Raw genomic sequence first — 19181 nt, 5'->3', positions numbered from 1 at the left:
AGGGCTTTCATCGTGGGGACTTGTAGCTTCCCTGCAGGCAGGAGGGACTAGACTTGGGGTTAAGATGAATTTCACAGACATGTTTTGCTCATTAACCATGTGCCTGAGCATAACGATTAACAAGACAGGCAAGATCCCTGCCCTCATGGAGTCATATTCTAATAGTGGGAACAGAAGGCAGGGAGAGACAAAGAACAAAAATGGGGAACACATTAGGAGGTGATGATGACTGAATTAGAGTGACATGATGGCAAGTCATAACCACATGCTGAAGGGGAAAGGAGGGTCTCTGAGGAAAGAACATTAAGCCAAGATCTGAATAACTGGGTGGAGGCAGGCAAGGGAGAAGTGGTCACAAGGGCATGGGGCCAAGGAAGAGAGGCCTCAGGGCTGACTCCTATATGCTTGGCTCAAGCCACAGGTTGTCATTTGTATTAAGATGGGGAAAACTATAGAGGGGTAGATTTTAAAGGGGGGTGAACAGTGGCGGAAAATCAAGAATTCTCTTTTGCCACAGGAAGTTTAAGCTGTCCAGGGGTGACCATGAAAACGAAGAAATTCTAAGTGTGAAGAGAGCACGAGGGGAGGCTATAGGTGATGACGTTTAAAGAGTACCAGAGATGAAGTCCTGCAGGTTGTAATGGGTCATAGACTCCCTCCTGGGACTCTCCTGATGCTCCAGTGGCTGAGAATCTGCCTGCCTGTGCAGGAGACCCAGATTCGATCTCTGGTTTGGGAAGATTCCACATGCAACTAAGCTCATGTGCTACAACCACTGAACGTGCACTGCCGAGCCCACGTGCCACAGCTACTGAAGTCTGCACACTCTGAAACCCATGCTCTGTAGCAAGAGGAGCCACCACAATGAGGAGCCTCTGCACCATCCCTAGAGAGTAGCCCCCACTTGCCCCACGTGGAGAAAGTCTGTGCAGCAACAAAGAACCAGGGCAGCTGAAAATAAAATAAATTTGTAGAAAAATAAAACAAACGTTCAACTTAAAAATATCCTCCTTGTGCAGGATCCTTGAGGTTATTACCCAGAAGGGCAGGATTTGGGCTGTAGAAGAAAAACTTAGAGAAGGAACTGAAATGATAAGGACTAAGGGCAAGTTTTCTTGATAGATTCCTAGAAGTTAGTGGATGGTGAGGATGAAGTAAAAATATACCTGAAAAGTAGTTTAAAATGGCAATTCATGATGACAGTGTATATTCTTGATAATAATTACAATCATATTTTAGCAATTGAGCAAAGATGCTCTTTAGCACAGACTGCATCAAAGAATAAAATGTAAGAAGTGAACGACCCTGAAATATATAGTAATATCCTTATCTCATTAAGTATACCAGTTTCTTGAGACAGAGTATTAAGAGAGATATTCAAATTATATTACCAATAATAATAGCAATAAAGATCCAGTCTGACTCAGAGCATTTCTTAACAAATTCAACCTAAGAGTTCTTCTTTTCTGCATCTACTTTTCTGTGTGTGTTTTTGTGTATGTTCTCAGCACAGATTTTGGCTACTATTTCTCTAAGCAAACATGTGATTCTAATGAAATTTGCTGAATTTCAAGCAGCCACACGTGTATGAAAGCTGCCCAAGTTGGATATTTGTGGAATGCTGATTTTCCATACATATCAACATTTGGTAATTATCATCAGAACTATTCATGCAAGTTTAAAAGTGGAAATAAAATTAAGAGAGATTCAACAGGGACCTCAGATGACCTAACGGGTAACCCTTGGAGGTAATCAGTCCTTGCAGTGAGACCTATGTGAGCAGGCAGTCTTCCTAACTCAGTTTCTTCTGGAAATCTTGACGGAAACACCTGATATTTCTTCTTTAAACCACACACTGGGTGGACTAGGAAACTACAAGTGAATTATAATAAGCATGCCTCAAAATTCTCAATAGCTTGTGTTTGTCATAATTTTGTAAGTTTCCCAAGGCCTTCTTCCTGTTTTGTTGTTTCATTCATCTCTCTCAAAGGCTCAGCATATAGGTTTTAAATGAGAGTACCCTGGTAGCTCAACGGGTAAAGAATCCACCTGCAATGCAGGAGGCCCTGGTTCAATTCCTGGGCCGAGAAGATCCCCTGGAGAAGGGACAGGCTACCCACTCCAGTATTCTGGCCAGAGGATTCCATGGGCTGTAGAATTCATGGGGTTGTAAAGAGTCAGCCAGAACGGAACAACTTTAACTTTCACCACTGGTGAAGTGCATTGGTTATTGATCTCTATAACAAAGCGCCCCCCAAATCTAGCTGCTACAAAGAGTAAACACTTATTTTCTATACATTTCTGTGGGGCAGGAATCTCTAAGTGTATTAGCTACATGGTTTATGACATAGGATCTGTCAGGAGGCCACAGTCAGGTGTTGGCAGGGCCTGCAGCATCTCACGGTTCAACTCTAAGAGGACCCAACTCCAGGGTTGCACACACGGCTGCTGGTAACCCCCAGTTCCTTGTCCACAGGGCTGCCTCTCCATAGTAGCTGACTTCTCCCAGAGGGAAATGATCCTGAAGAGATGAGAGGGAGAACCTGAGAGGGAAGTCAAGTTCTGCTTATAACCCAAGCATGGAAGTGCTATTCCATCATGGCTAGTTTTCCATTCATTAAAAGCAAGTCAGTGACTGCAGCCAACGCTGAAAATAAAGGGAATGCACAAAGATGTGGATATGAAAAGGTCAGGGCCATTGGGGACCATCTGGTGGCCAACCACACACAGATAGCATCACCGAATCAGTGACTATGAAGCTGAGCAAACTCTGGGAGATAGTGGAGGACAGGGGAACTTGGCGTGCTGCAGTCCATGGGGTCACAAAGGGTGGGACACGATTCAGTGACTAAAGAACAACAATAAGAACGACTCACATACACTGAGTGCATCAGATTGCCTTGCGCTGCAGATGAGGAAACTGATCCTCAGGATTTTAATGTGTCCAAATCCACAGGTCTTACAGATGGAGCAAAAATGAATGCAAAATTTTGCAAAAGATATATCTGATGAAGCACTGTTATCCAAAATATAAGATCATTTAAATCTCAATAATAAAAAAAAATTAGAAAAAAAAATTAGAAAGTGGACCAAAAACCATAACAGATACCTTTGGAGGGTATTGTCACAGAAAACTGATCTGCAGTTGTGGAATTTGAAATACCTTAACAGAACTTTTGTTAAAGATTTTAGGCTGAGCAGAAGTAGGAATCCCTCTGACTTCCTTTCAAAGTCCTAAGACTTCTAGATACACTTTTAAGCATTAAATATATAACATGTTGTTGTTGTTTAGTTGCTAAGTCGGGTCTGACTCTTTTGCAGCACCATGGACTGCCAGGTTCCTATTTCCATGGAATTTCCCAGGCAAGAATACTAGAGTGGGTTGCCATTTCTTTCTCTAGGGGATCTTCCCAACCCAGGGATCAAACCCAAGTCTCCTGCATCGCAGGCAGATTCTTGACCGCTGAGCCACCAGGGAAACCCAAAACAAAGAAATGGAAAATTTGTGAAAAATACAGAAAATGATTATCAGTGCTATCAAGATGATCACAAATTAATGCTGATGTCAAAATAAATCACTACCACTTTACAATATAATTTTGTAGCATGTGTCTAGTTTTCATATAGTCTTTATAAGTTTTGATCTTCTAAACTCATTGGGGAATGCATTTAAATAAAATCTTCTGAGAAGTTAAGAGGAAAAACTATATGAGTTAAATGTTCATTTTTATGTGTGTGTTACTCTATCAGTTGTGTCCGACTCTTTGCGACCCCATGGACTGTAGCCTGCCAGGCTCCTCTGTCCATGGGATTCTCCAGGCAAGACCCCATGCCCTCCTGCAGGGCAGGATCTTCCTGACCCAGGGATCGAACCTGAGTCTCCTGCATTGGCAGGCAGATTCTTTACCATTGAGCCACCTGGGAAGCCCCCATCATCCTTACAGGGGAACAGGAACTCATGTGTAGCTTTTGTGTTGTGAGACTGATGTTAACTCTGCTTTTGCAGACTTCAATCCCCTCCCCGCCTTGAAAAACAGACTATGTCTGATTCTCTAACCTTCCATGAACTTGCTAGTTTCCTACAACATTTACAAGATTACAGATTGCATTTTGACAGTCACTCTTCCAAAGGCTTTCTATTTTCTGGGAAGGGATTATTCTAGGCATGAATCTACTAAATGTAGTTATAGATTCCCCCATCCTTTTCTCTCTCATTTAAATTTCTTATGTTTTTTTTTTTCTGATTTTTAAGTGTCTTTTTCAGTTAGAGCACCATTTATCCGGAAGCAAAATGTTACTTGTGAAGTCTTCCCTTTTCTCTGCCATCTGATAACATTGTATCATTACTCCCAGCTAGTTACCTCCTACTTTCATCTTCCTGTTCCAAATATAGCTTGAAAGGCCCTTTTGGTTTCCTTTGGCCTTAACCTTCCTGATTCTATTGTTGTCAGGCTATGGTCTCTGACATTCTACCATCCAGGATTTTGCATCCCCTCTTTCATTGTTGGTATGCATACAAATGTAGATTTCTCATAAAGTAATGTACACAGGCATGTTGAGTTTGTTCAATATCTCTCCTCTTGTTAATTATCCCCAGCTCATTCCCCTAAAGGGAGCTTCCTGAGATTTGTGATCTTTTTCTGAAAATAAAACTTCAGGCAGTGATATCACATCTAATTGCTAGAGATTTTGGAAGAAAATCCAGTTGAGAAAGAAGAAAATGGGAAATATGATTATTTTTAATTCAAAACAGTTTCCTTAAAGACATGCCAGTGAGCAGTACAAAAATATGTCTTTCTTTGTATAACAACAATCACTGAAAGAAGAAAGACTCTATGGGCTTAGTTTCTCCGAGACATGTGGGAATCTTCCCAGATCAGGGATGGAACCTGTGTCTCCTGCACTGGCAGGTGGACTTTGCACCACGAAGTTACCAGGGATACCCATTACCAACTGGTTTTTATTCATCTGGGACACAGCTCTGCACAGATGCACAGTTAGGTGATAAAAAACATTGTCAGGGAATCATGACACTACCGAATTGTATGACCTTTTTTCAGGTCGCTTATTTCTGATCGGGTTGGCAAGTGGATTGCCTTCTGACTCCTAGTTTTCTAATGCAGGGAAAACTGTTTATTTTGAGGATGCTTGTCAACTTCTCCTCAAGCATGTGTCCACAAATCAGTTTGATTAAAAGCAAAATAATGATATAGTGACTATTTTGTTTAGAAATATTCAGTATTCTAAACAAATAAAATAAAGCTTTGATTACTGGGAATGTCCATTGTCTCAGGCTATTCAAAGAGCAGTGGATGAATAATTTTTTTTTACTCTGTGCCTCCAACATCTTTGTCTTCCTTCAATAAGAGCTCAGTTTAAAACAATAGACTTCTCTGAGTATAATAAATTTATTTTGATGTTAATGTTTAGAGAGCTTATTCCTAAGGAATATTTTCCGATATTTTCTGCTTCTAATATAAACTCATTAACACATGTAGTAATGTGCTTTTCTGAATATTGGAGGATTTCATGATCATCCTATAGGACATTGAATTTGTCATAGCATCCAAAATTTCAGTGTCACATGAATTCAACATAAAACCTTGAGTAGAATTTAGTAGGTTAATGCTATGTTTTCTAGGGAAAACATAGTAACTCATGAAATAATTTCCTCTGCCAAGATTCCAACCTAAATTAAATTTCTTTGATGATCAGATATATCATTCCCCTCCTTTTAAGCTCGTGGAAAGGAGGGGAGTATCTGGGTTACACTGTATTACTAACTCAGAGAGGATTGAGGTATTTATGTGAAAGTAAAAACCAATGGACCTCACAGATAAAGAGATGACACATATATACAAATATACATATTGAATACACACATACATCTATGGGTAGTTATATAGCTATAATTTGTTGTTGTTTAGTCACTAAGTCGTGTCCTACTCTTTGTGACCCCATGGACTATAGCCTGCCAGGCTTATCTGTCCATGGGATGCTCCAGGCAAGAATATTGGAGTGGGTTGTCATTTCCTTCTCCAGAGGTCTTCCCAACCCAGGGATTGAACCTGAGTCTCCTGCATTGGGAGGCGGATTCTTTACCACTGAGCCACTTGGGTAACTCCTATAGCTATATATATATATTTTAGAGCTATATTATAAAAACATGGGGTCGCAAAGAGTTGGACACGAGAAAGAAAGTAACTTCACTTTCTTTCTTTCTTCCTTTCTTTCTTTCTTTTCTTTTTAGGTGTCATTGAAAAGCATTCAAGAACCACCTCCTTTCTCCCATAACCCTAGGAGGTAAGAGAACAGAGGGAGGAGCATCATGCCTGTTAAAGGAAGCAAGAGATGGAAGGAGAGAGGGAGAGGAAGTTGAGGTCACCCCCACCTCCCTGGTTGTGCGCTTTTGGAGGTTTACTGAGTGAAGAAAGTCTTATGAGACTGCTGAAATACAGAGAGAACAAGGGCAATCAGAGACAAGGAGTGAACCCCTTCCCTCACTAAACTTCAGTTCAGTTCAATCGCTTAGTCCTGTCCGACTCTTTGCGACCCCATGAATTGCAGCACACCAGGCCTCCCTGTCCATCACCAACACCCGGAGTTTACTCAAACCCATGTCCATCAAGTCAGTGATACCATCCAACCATCTCATTCTCTGTCGTCCCCTTCTCCTCCTGCCCCCAATCCCTCCTAGCATCAGGGTCTTTTCCAATGAGTCAACTCTTTGCATGAGATGGCCAAAGTACTGGAGTTTCAGCTTCAGCATCAGTCCTTCCAATGAACACTCAGGACTGACCTCCTTTAGGATGGACTGGTTGGATCTCCTTGCAGTTCAAGGGACTCTCAAGAGTCTTCTCCAACACCACAGTTCAAAAGAATCAATTTTTCGGTGCTCAGCTTTCTTCACTAAACTTAGTACACATCAAATAACCTTCCTGTTACTGTGTTGAATGATCTGTTTATGGTCTCATTGGCAACAGACTGGCCTCACAATGAATCATCAGACTGACTCACAGGGGTGATCCCCAATGTGAGGCAACCATTGCTTCTAGGTGATGGATTTTCCTATAACATGTCTTAATTCCTTTAAGGCTCCTAACCTCTAAAGCTGGCTTCATGTCTCATGATGCAGACCTGACAATGCCTCGGTTTTCTGTTGCTTCATCAAATGTCTACTATTAATTTTTAGTCATTCTTTTGGTTTGAGGCATGGAGAGTTCTTAAATAGATGCATACTATTTTTTTTTTTTTGGCTGCCCTAGGTCTTCCTTGCAGCTCACTGGCTCTTGAGTTCAAAAACTTAGTAGTTAGGGCCCCCAGGCTTAGTTGCCCTGCAGCATGTGAGATCTTAGTTCCCAGACGAGGGAACAAACCCACGTCCCCTACATTGGAAGGCGGATTCTCAGCCACTGGACCAGCATGGAAATCCCTAGATGCATACTACACTAATAGAACTGACCGAGTTCTATTCAGTCTTTTTAGAGGTGAGAGGACCCTGTCCCAACCTGACAGGCAACTTATCATGACCTAGTTTAGTAGATCTAAGCTGCAAGATAATGGACCAAGTCTAACTGAGTTCATTTCAGTCGCTCAGTCGTGTCAGACTTTGTGACCCCACGGACTGCAGCATGCCAGGCTTCCCTGTTCATCACCAACTCTTGCAGCTTCCTCACACTCATGTCCGTCGAGTCAGTGATGCCATCCAACTGAGTAGGTGAGCTTAACAGCAAGAAGGGTGGACAGTAACAGGGTAGATTTCACTGTGGAGCCTGATACTCTGCCCAGGAGGCCCAATCTGAGTGTGGTACCACCTACAGGGGGTTAGGGGCAGCCAACTAAAAGCATGCGAAGTCACCATGAGCTAAGTGTACATAGAATTGGAAGGAGCATAAAACACCTCTGCCCTAGCTCCACAGATTTTAAATGAAAAATAATGAAAGCTGAGAAAAATAATGTCTTGCTTATGATCACTCGGGTTGACAGGGTCAGGACTAGAACTTACTTGTCCTGACACTCTGTCCAGATTTCTCTATACAACGCCTCACTGCCTTCCTTCTCTCTGGGGGGAATACCCAATGATTTAAATCTTATTCTGTAGATCTCGAAAACATTGTTTGGTTACTGCAATAACCATGGTTATTTTTTTTAAGCAATAATCATAGTTGCTATTTTCCTCTTTGGTCAGAATTCAGAGACTGACAGAGAATTGTACAGTGGTCATGCTGTTTTTATTTTTTTAAATTAGTTTTTGGCAACACCCCATAGCATGTGGGATCTTAGTTCCCTGACCAGGGATCGAACCCACACTCCCTTGCATTGGAAGACAGAGTCTTACCCACTGGACCACCAGGGAAGTCCCAGTCTTGGTGTTCTTTATGTCTCTAATCAACTTAAATCATCTTAGAACTCAGAGTGACCCACATAGGGGAAGGGAGCAGTGGAAAGTTTGCCTCTTGAGTCAGTTTGGTAGCTAAAGATTTAGATTGGATTTGAGTTTACTTCATTCTCATGGACTAGAAATTTTTCTCTTGAATAGGTGCTTTGATTCTTTTTGGGGGGAATGGGGCATTATTGGGGTGGCTGAAGAGCTGACAGGCATATGTTATCTAAGGTGCCTAAAAATATTATTTGCTTTGAACAAGAAAAAAAAAAAAAAGAATGATGTGAAGTACAGATTCTTTATTCTTGCATTTCCTATCACTGGCACCAAAGCCAGTAATCACTACCCATGGGGCATATATTCCGTAGTGTAAGATGTTATCATTTAAACCCAAATCACTGGGTTCTAATTTCCTGGAGATCTTACAGAGTCTGTCTGTGAGAATTGTTGAGAAACAAGAGGTCCTCTTGAACCCTGTCACTTTGTAGGGCGCTAAGAATGCCTTCTTGTAATTTCACTGCTTGATATTGCTATAGTTATCATGAAAGCTGTGAGAAAAACTAGAAAAATGAGAAAATAAGTACCTGTTCTTGATTATATTAAATATTTTTTAAATGATAAAAGTGGTAAGTTAATTGTAGGGAAGAAAACACAACAGGGACCTTCAGTGATTAAAGTAGGTTTAGAGTAATTTCAAGTAACATGAGGCAGGAAGCAACAATGACCAAATGCACGGGTCTTCTCAACTCATTTCTGGTGACAATTGGAATAGAAATTTAAGTCTGAAGAATGTTTAAGTGAATTGTTCCCAAAACAAACTTATTATCAGATTTGAAAATGAAATATATTTCATAGATGAGAGAGAATTCAGATAGCTCTGTTTCCTACTAGAAAACTAAAGCAATTTCAGCACAGAGGAAACAACAAAAATTACTGAATTGCTAAGCAACAGAGATCCTGTTTACATGCAAATATTGGTAGTAATAACAAAAAAGAAACAGTGCATGAATAACACAGGAAATATGATCTGAAAACAAAAATGCCTATAATAAAATATTTGGCCTTTGTTTTGGACCAGTTTGATTTTCTACAAGTCAACAGCTATTTATGTTGACACTATTTGGATTAGCCTGCTCCAAAGCTAACCTGATGTTCAGCAATTTGTCTAAATGTCTGAAAATGAAGTTTATCTTGACAAAGACAAGGAACAAAAAGGTGTTTTTGTATCAGCTTATCTTTACAAAGGATCTTAACAAGAAGGCCAAGTTTATGGTGTTTCAGACACTTATTTACTCCCCAAATCTAAGGAACATTGGGGCATTAAACTGTGATGTTGGTCCTTATACTATATTGTTATATTCTTTTTACCTTCCAGGGGAGTTCACAGAGGCTAAGTAATTTATCCTAAATTAATTTACATATTAATTTCAGAATAGATCTACTCTTGATCTAAGACATCCACTTAGGACTCTAGTATTTAGGATGCTGTTGCTACTGATAAAAAACATTACAAAAACATTTATACATCATAACATCCATTCATGTACCAGTGTGAAACCTTGAGGTTAGCTGGTCCTGACTAAATTCACACCTGCACTGTTTTATCTTTAACAGTACTTCTGTTCTCCACCCACCACTTCTTGATGGAAAGAAAGACAACCTCTAAAAAAATTATCTTAATCTATTATATTGCCATACTTTCCAAATAATTGGTATATGATAAATGTTTATTAGCTAAATCATCAGATTCTTGACTAACCTAGTATACTGAATGCACTGTCTCATTCATAGGTATATTCATATACTCAGTAATTACTTACTGACCACCTACTATGTACACATAACATGTGAGGAGTTACTTGCCCATGATGGTAGGATTTTATTGGGAGGACAGATAAGCAAATAATCATTAAACATGAATGAGTGTTTGTGACAAGGTACAACAGAAACATACAGTAAACATTTCAGAAAGAAAGAATTACAGAAGCCAAGATGGCAAGGATGAGTTGGAGCTGTTTAAGCAAACGGGACGGGAGCTGATAGAGGAATAGTGGCAAAAATTCTACGCGGCAAGTTTAAATGGTGTGTGCAAAGTCCAAAGAAAGAGAGAGCATGACAAAATTGAGGAACTGAGAGACAGTAAGCATGGCTAGAGCTTAGAACAGAGTGTGGGGAGGGGAGGTAGACCAGGTTATTGAATGCTTTATAAGTCACTTCTTTGAAAATAGCATTAGATGCTCCTCTAAGTTTCAACCATGCTTAGTTTTTATGTTAAAATAAAGTGCATTTGTTGATTCCCAAATCCAGAGATAGAACAATTGTAGCTAGATTGAAGGACCTCTAGATTGAAGCTAGATTGAAGTACAGTTGACCCTTGAATAATATGTGTTTGAAGTGCACATGTTCACTTACTCAAGGTTTTGGGGGGAGAGTTTTGTTTGTTTCCGTAGTAAATACCGAAGTGCTCTACAAGCCACAGCTGGTTGAGTCTGTGTCTGTGGAACCATAGGCATAGGGGAACCATGGATACAGAGGAACTCAGCACCACGAGGGCTGACTATAAGTTACACAGGATTTTCAACAGCTGGAGGTTGGGCGTCCCTAAATCTTACATTGTTCAAGGGTCAATTGTATAAATACTTTATTGTATATACTTGATTATTTTGAAGATTTTTTTGTTTGTGGGCCATTTTTAAAAAAGTTTTTTATTGAATTTGTTACAACACTGTTTCTGTGTTTTTATGTTTTGTTTTTTTGGACTTGAGGCAGGTGGGATCTTAGCTCTCTGACTAGGGATCAAACTTGTACTCCCTAAATTGGAAGGCAAAGTCTTAACCACTGGGCTGCCAAAGTGAAAGTGAAAATCACACAGTCGTGTCCGACTCTTTGCGACCCCATGAACCGCGGCACGCCAGGCCTTCCTGTCCGACACCAACTCCTGGAGCTTGCTCAGACTTACGTCCATCGAGTTGGTGATGCCATCCAATCATCTCATCCTCTGTTGTCCCCTACTCCCCTTGCCTTCAATCCTTCCCAGCATCAGGGTCTTCTCCAATGAGTCAGTTCTTGGCATCATGTGGCTAAAGTATTGGAGTTTCAGCTTCAGCATCAGTCCTTCCCTCCTCATATCCTCCTTGTAGAAATCACAATCCTTTGGTTTTAACTTAGACTGGCCTTTTTAAAAGGCCTATTGCAGCGAAGGGAAAAAAAGACCTATTTCACATCCTGGCACTTTCCTTAGATATGATTTTGCCAATTACAGACTCTCTCTCACTGCTCATCTATGTTGGATGGGCACCTTTGTTCACTTTGTTGACATAATCTCTTGTTTCTTTTTAAGATTAAAATAATGGGTATTTAATTTGTAATTAGAGTTCATCACTGATAACTTTTAGTTAGGTCTTGAATCAATATAACCTGGTGCTTTTCTTTTTTTTAACATTCATAGTTTCTCACTTTATTCCTCCATTCAGAGTATTGTTCTTTTATAAATTTTTAAATTAATTTATTAATTTCAATTGGAGGCTAGTTATTTTACAATACTGTGGTGGTTTTTGCCAGATGGGTCATATTTTCAGCAACATTTTCTGAAAAGCAAGGGTGGGAATTAGGCTTTTGCTTTTTAAACTTTGTTTTTCTTTTAGACATTTCATATGTGAAAACATTGTTTTTAAGCTCTCAGATGTGTTAGGTTAGTGATTATAAAATGTTAGCCTAAAAATCAATTTTACTGAAAATCTTAAGGGCCTTGTTCTAATGCCTTTTAGCCCCTAGTAGTACTGTTTAGAAATCTGAAGATCATTCGTGATTCTCAGATTGATTGTGGTTCTTTTTTCTTCACTTGTTTTCTTTCTTGGTAAGATTTTAGAACTTCTCCGTATCCCTTGTATACTGAAATTTCATAAGAACATACATTAGTTTGGATTTTTTGAAAATAATTTGCTGGGTGTTTGATGTCACCTTTCAATCAAGTGACAAATATTCTCAAATAATAGAAAAGAAGTTTTGTAGAATTTCTTTGATAGTTTATTCATTTATCCCTGAAAATGCTATTGGTTCTCAATAGGATATTGTGAATTGATATTCCATTTTTTTTCATCTTTCCTATCCCATTTTCCTAGTAATGAATTTGCCTAATAGTGTGATCTCAAACTCATATTTAACAGTTTTTAAGGATATTTTTTATTTTTGTTTTTTATGTTGAATTTTTAAGAATTCTTTCTTATTCTCAGATAGTTCTTTTTTCATCATATTCTATTTTTGTTTCATAGGTGCCAGGAAAATTTTCTGAGGCTAGATTTTTGGCTTGAGTTTTAGGGCATTTATATTTTAGTGTGTATAGGGGCAGACAGACAATAAACAAAATACATAAAAATATTCAAAATATGAGAACATGTATCTAGGTGCTAACTTTATATATTATAACTAGTGTAATAGTTATACTATTATGTATAATATGATATAATATATATACTATCATATATTATATGTGGGGGGGACAGGGAAGCCTGGAGTGCTGCAGTCCCTGGGGTCGCGAAGAGTTGGGGACATGACCTGGCTACTGAACAACACAACAACGAGTATAATAGTGAAAAGTGCTATAAAATTAATGAGATAAGATGATAAGATGAAAAATTGGCATCCATTATAATAATGAGGAGTTCCATCAACCCATACCTCGGTGAAAGTTGTGAAAATTATAAAATTATAAAAGACTTATGATGTTTGCCCTAAAAGAAAAGAAAGAATGAAGGAAAAACATCTATTTCAGAAAATGTATGAACATTCTGTAGAAATGCAAGACTCTTTGTTTTCTCTTTTCAAATGTTATTGTATGTTGGGGCATAGTTGACTAATGATGTTGTTAGTTTTAGGTGTATCACGTAAGGCAAAGTGAGTCAGTTATACATACACACATGTATCCTTTTTTAGATTCTTTTTTGGAACCAGCATGCTCCTTCTCTCCCACCATCCTGCTTGGTGAGGTGGAGATTCCACTGCAGACTTCTGAAACCAAGAATACAGACTTCCTTTTTTTTTTTTTTTGGAAGAAATGTGTTTTTATTATTTTTTGAATCCAGGATAGAATCAAGAATCATTCATTCTATTAGTTGTCTTGGGTTGTTTGTTTGTTTGTTTTAATCTAAATCAGTTTCTGGATTTAAAACTTCTCTTATCATCTTGATAATTTTGAAGAGTTCAAGCCAGTTGCTTTGTAAAATATCCCTCAATTTGAATTTACCTATTTTTTCCTCATGCTTAGATTCAGAAATTTGAGGAGGGGGCAGGAGTACTTCATATGCAAGATTGTTTCTTTCTCAATAATCATATCAGGAAGCATAAGATGTCAGGCAGTTCCATTATCAAGGCTGTCAACTTGGTGCCCAACACATCTCTCCATTTAGAGATTTTTTTTCCTGTTTTTAATAAATAAGCAACTTGTGGAGTAATAGTTCAAAATTGTTCATGGCCGGTGTATTCTTGTATACTCAGCTGTCATTGGAGCCAATATTTCAATCAATATTTTATTCATAACAATACTATTTTTTTATATGACCATTCCAATTGCAAATCATGGGCGTCTCCATCTTTCCTCACTAGTGGCATGGCTTCTTGTGTGATTGGTCATCTTCATTGGTCTACTTGAGCTTAAGGATAAGAGTCCTGTGGTCTAACTTGGTGAAACATTCCTTCAAAGAGGGTTTGACTTTGCCTTCTGCCCACAGAAGTACCACTTCCAGCCCTCCTTGCAGTTTTTTGACTTTTTTTAAATTTTTTTTTTCATGTTTTATTTATACCTATTACCTTTTTTTTTTTTTTTTTTTAAATTTTTCAGTGGGTTTTGTCATACATTGATATGAATCAGCCATAGAGTTACACGAATTCCCCATCCCGGTCCCCCATCCCACCTCCCTCTCCACCCGATTCCCCTGGATCTTCCCAGCCCAGCAGGCCCGAGCACCTGACCCATGCCTCCCACCCGGGCTGGTGGTCTGTCCCACCACAGATGACATACATGCTGTTCTTTCGAAACATCCCACCCTCCCCCTCTCCCACAGAGTTCAAAAGTCTGTTCTGTTCCTCTGCGTCTCTTCTTCTGCCCTGCATACAGGGCCACCGTTACCATCTTTCTAAATTCCGTATACATGTGCCAGTATACTGTAATGTTCCCTATCCCTCTGGCTCACCTCACTCTGTATAATGGGCTCCAGTTTCATCCATCTCATTAGAACTGATTCAAATGAATTCTTTTTAACGGCTGAGTAATATTCCATGGTGTATATGTACCACAGCTTCCTTATCCATTCATCTGCTGATGGGCATCTAGGTTGCTTCCATGTCCTGGCTATTATAAACAGTGCTGCGATGAACATTGGGGTGCACGTGTCTCTTTCAGATCTGGATTCCTCAGTGTATATGCCCAGAAGTGGGATTGCTGGGTCATATGGTAGTTCTATTTCCAGTTTTTTAAGAAATCTCCACACTGTTTTCCATAGTGGCTGTACTAGTTTGCATTCCCACCAACAGTGTAAGAGGGTTCCCTTTTCTCCACACCCTCTCCAGCATTTATTGCTTGTAGACTTTTGGATAGCAGCCATCCTGACTGGCGTGTAATGGTACCTCATTGTGGTTTTGATTTGCATTTCTCTGATAATGAGCGATGTGGAGCATCTTTTCATGTGTTTGTTAGCCATCTGCATGTCTTCTTTGGAGAAATGTCTGTTTAGTTCTTTGGCCCATTTTTTGATTGGGTCATTTATTTTTCTGGAATTGAGCTTCAGGAGTTGCTTATATATTTTTGAGATTAATCCTTTGTCTGTTTCCTCATTTGATATTATTTTCTCCCAATCTGAGGGCTGTCTTTTCACCTTACTTATAGTTTCCTTTGTTGTGCAAAAGCTTTTAAGTTTCATTAGGTCCCATTTGTTTATCTTTGCTTTTATTTCCAATATTCTGGGAGGTGGGTCATAGAAGATCTTGCTGTGATTTATGTCAGAGAGTGTTTTGCCTATGTTCTCCTCTAGGAGTTTTATAGTTTCTGGTCTTACATTTAGATCTTTAATCCATTTTGAGTTTATTTTTGTGTATGGTGTTAGAAAGTGTTCTAGTTTCATTCTTTTACAAGTGGTTGACCAGTTTTCCCAGCACCACTTGTTAAAGAGATTGTCTTTTTTCCATTGTATATCCTTGCCTCCTTTGTCAAAGATAAGGTGCCCATAGGTTCGTGGATTTATCTCTGGGCTTTCTATTCTGTTCCATTGATCTATATTTCTGTCTTTGTGCCAGTACCATACTGTCTTGATGACTGTGGCTTTGTAGTAGAGTCTGAAGTCAGGCAGGTTGATTCCTCCAGTTCCATTCTTCTTTCTCAAGATTACTTTGGCTATTCGAGGTTTTTTATTTTTCCATACAAATTGTGAAATTATTTGTTCTAGTCCTGTGAAAAATACCGTTGGTAGCTTGATAGGGATTGCATTGAATCTATAGATTGCTTTGGGTAGAATAGCCATTTTGACAATATTGATTCTTCCAATCCATGAACACGGTATGTTTCTCCATCTGTTTGTGTCCTCTTTGATTTCTTTCATCAATGTTTTATAGTTTTCTGTGTATAGGTCTTTTGTTTCTTTAGGTAGATATACTCCTAAGTATTTTATTCTTTTTGTTGCAATGGTGAATGGTATTGTTTCCTTACTTTCTCTTTCTGTTTTTTCATTGTTAGTATATAGGAATGCAAGGGATTTCTGTGTGTTAATTTTATATCCTGCAACTTTACTATATTCATTGATGAGCTCTAGTAATTTTCTGGAAGAGTCTTTAGGGTTTTCTATGTAGAGGATCATGTCATCTGCAAACAGCGAGAGTTTCACTTCTTCTTTTCCTATCTGGATTCCTTTTACATCTTTTTCTGCTCCGATTGCTGTGGCCAAAACTTCCAACACTATGTTGAATAGTAATGGTGAGAGTGGGCATACTTGTCTTGTTCCTGATTTCAGAGGAAATGCTTTCAATTTTTCACCATTGAGGGTGATGCTTGCTGTGGGTTTGTCATATATAGCTTTTATTATGTTGAGATATGTTCCCTCTATTCCTGCTTTCTGGAGAGTTTTAATCATAAATGAGTGTTGAATTTTGTCAAAGGCTTTCTCTGCATCTATTGAGATAATCATATGGTTTTTATCTTCCAATTTGTTAATGTGGTGTATTACGTTGATCGATTTGCGGATATTAAAGAATCCTTGCATTCCTGGGATAAAGCCCACTTGGTCATGGTGTATGATTTTTTTAATATGTTGTTGGATTCTGTTTGCTAGAATTTTGTTAAGGATTTTTGCATGCAGGCTTCCTTCTTGACCCACCTCCTAGCCAGAAGGCTTTACCCCCAGAGCAGTAGGACTTCGGAATTTCTCACCCTGATATTCATGGCCTATTACTGAGGCTGTGGGCTGGGTGAGTGTGGTTGAGAGGCTTAAGCTCCCTTCTCCTATCCAATTCCTACTTATGACAAGAAGGCTTTATGAATGACATACTGATCATCCTGGGGCCCCATTAGCCCTTCCCCTCATTTTTGAGGCAGTGGATTCATGCCAGGAGAGGCAATCTGAGAAGACCTCAGGCTGCTGCCTTTTCCTCCACTGATTTTTTCAGCTCCTAGAGAAACTGTCATGCAGAGAAGACTGCAGATTTTCTTCTACCCCTGGCTCTAGCGCCCTGGAGGAAGCAGATTCTAAAAGATAGCTCTTGATCTTTCTCCAAAGGAACTGATTTCATTTGCAAAAGAGGACAAAATAGTTTAATCCTAAAGGCACTCAGCAAAAGTGGTGGTGTGCTGAAAGGCAATTGGAAGGAGATTCCTGTGTCTGATGAAAATACAGCCCAGTCTGTAGGCTGGCTGGTTTGCAGTACAGAAACTGGGAATAAAACAGCTGGGAGGAGCCCTTTTGCCCCTGGAACGAATATCAAACACTGGCCTCAGAAACAATTCTTCCGAAAGAGCCACGCTTAGATTGGGTTAATTTATAGACAAATATGTACTCCAGAATGTTATTGAAGATAATAAAACCATCAGTTGGCAAATAGTGAAGTTTAACAGCAGGGTATGGTCAGGGAAAGAGTTTAAGAGAGTCTTCCCAGTACCACGGCCATCCCAGGGTGACTGTGGGCACATCCACAACTGAACCTCCCTGAGAAACAAGTCAGGGCCCTCACACTATGGGGATGAAGAGTAACTTTATTATGTGTGTATATAGTGTACTCTTAGGCCTACAGCATATAGAATTATAACAAATGTGTGATGTTTTTGCCAATAATAATACAAAGGAAGTGGATGTGAACAAAGTTTTAATGAATGAAGGAAACAGTGACAGATGGTAAACTAATAAAAATATTTTTTGTACTTTGTAACATTTATATATATATATATATATTTTATTTACAATTATATATTTAGAATCTACAATATGTTATTATATATAATATAACAAAGGAGGAAGAGGAAGTAGAGATATATAGGAATAATGAGCCAACATATCACTAGAATTAAGCTGATATAAATGTGTAGGTGATTATCATAATTTCATACATGTATAGTAAACTTGGGCCACTCCAGTACTCTTGCCTGGTAAATCCCATGGACAGAGGAGCCTGGTGGGCTGCAGTCCATGGGGTCACGAAGAGTCAGACATGACTGAGCGACTTCACTTTCGCTTTCACTTTCTGTAGTAAACTTGAGAGCAACCACTAAGAAAACCCAAAATATGTTGAAAAATTATTAATGGACTTAAAATGCTATGCTGGAAAATATTCACTGAACACAAACCAGGAAATCAGAAACATGAAACAAAAAATGTATGTAACATTTAGAAAGCAAAAAGTAAAATGACAAGCCCAACTGTATCCAAAATAACAGGAATTTGAATAAACAACTTAATCAGGAGGCAGAGACTGTTAGACCTAATGAAAAATTAATTCAACTCTATGTTGTCTCCAGGATACACACTTTAGACTCAAAGACACAGTAAATTTAATGTAAAAGGATAGAAAAAGACATATAATTCAAACAACAATCACGGGAAAGCTGAAGTGTCCATACTGATATCAGACAAATAGACTTTAAAATGAAAAATATCACCAGACTAGTATTTTATTATAAAAAGATGCCAATTCATCAACAAGATATGACAATTATAAATACATCTGCGCTTTGTAACAGAGCACCAAAATACATGAAGCAAAACCAGACAGAAATGAAAGGAAACATGAATGATTCAAGAATAATAGAAACTTCAGTACTCCACTTTCAACAACAGATAGAACAAATGGACGAAAAACAGCTAATGAATAGAAGACTTAACAACACTACAAACTAACTGAACCTATCAGACATCTACAGAAAACACTACCCAACAATAGAGTGTACTTTTTCTTAGGTGAATGTGGGTTAATCTACAGGATAGATTATACGACTCATCATAAAGCTAACCTCAATATGTTTCAGTTCTGTTCAGTTCAGTTGCTCAGCACACCAGGCTTCCCTGTCCATCACCAACTTCCAGAGCTTGCTCAAACTCATGTCCATTGACTTGGTGATACCATCCAACCATCTCCTCCTCTGTTGTCCCCTTCTCCTCCCGCCTTCAATCTTTCTCAGCATCAGGGTCTTTTCCAATGAGTCAGTTCTTCGCATCAGGTGGCCAAAGTATTGGAGTTTCAGCTTCGATATCAGTTCTTCCAATGAATATTCAGGACTGATTTCCTTTAGGATTGACTGGTTGGATCTCCTTGCAGTCCAAGAGAC

This window comes from Muntiacus reevesi, chromosome 5 (genome assembly GCF_963930625.1).
Source record: "Muntiacus reevesi chromosome 5, mMunRee1.1, whole genome shotgun sequence".
NCBI classification, from domain to species: Eukaryota; Metazoa; Chordata; class Mammalia; order Artiodactyla; family Cervidae; genus Muntiacus; species Muntiacus reevesi.
The sequence above is the reverse complement of the archived record's forward strand: the minus strand, read 5'-3'. Positions refer to the sequence as shown.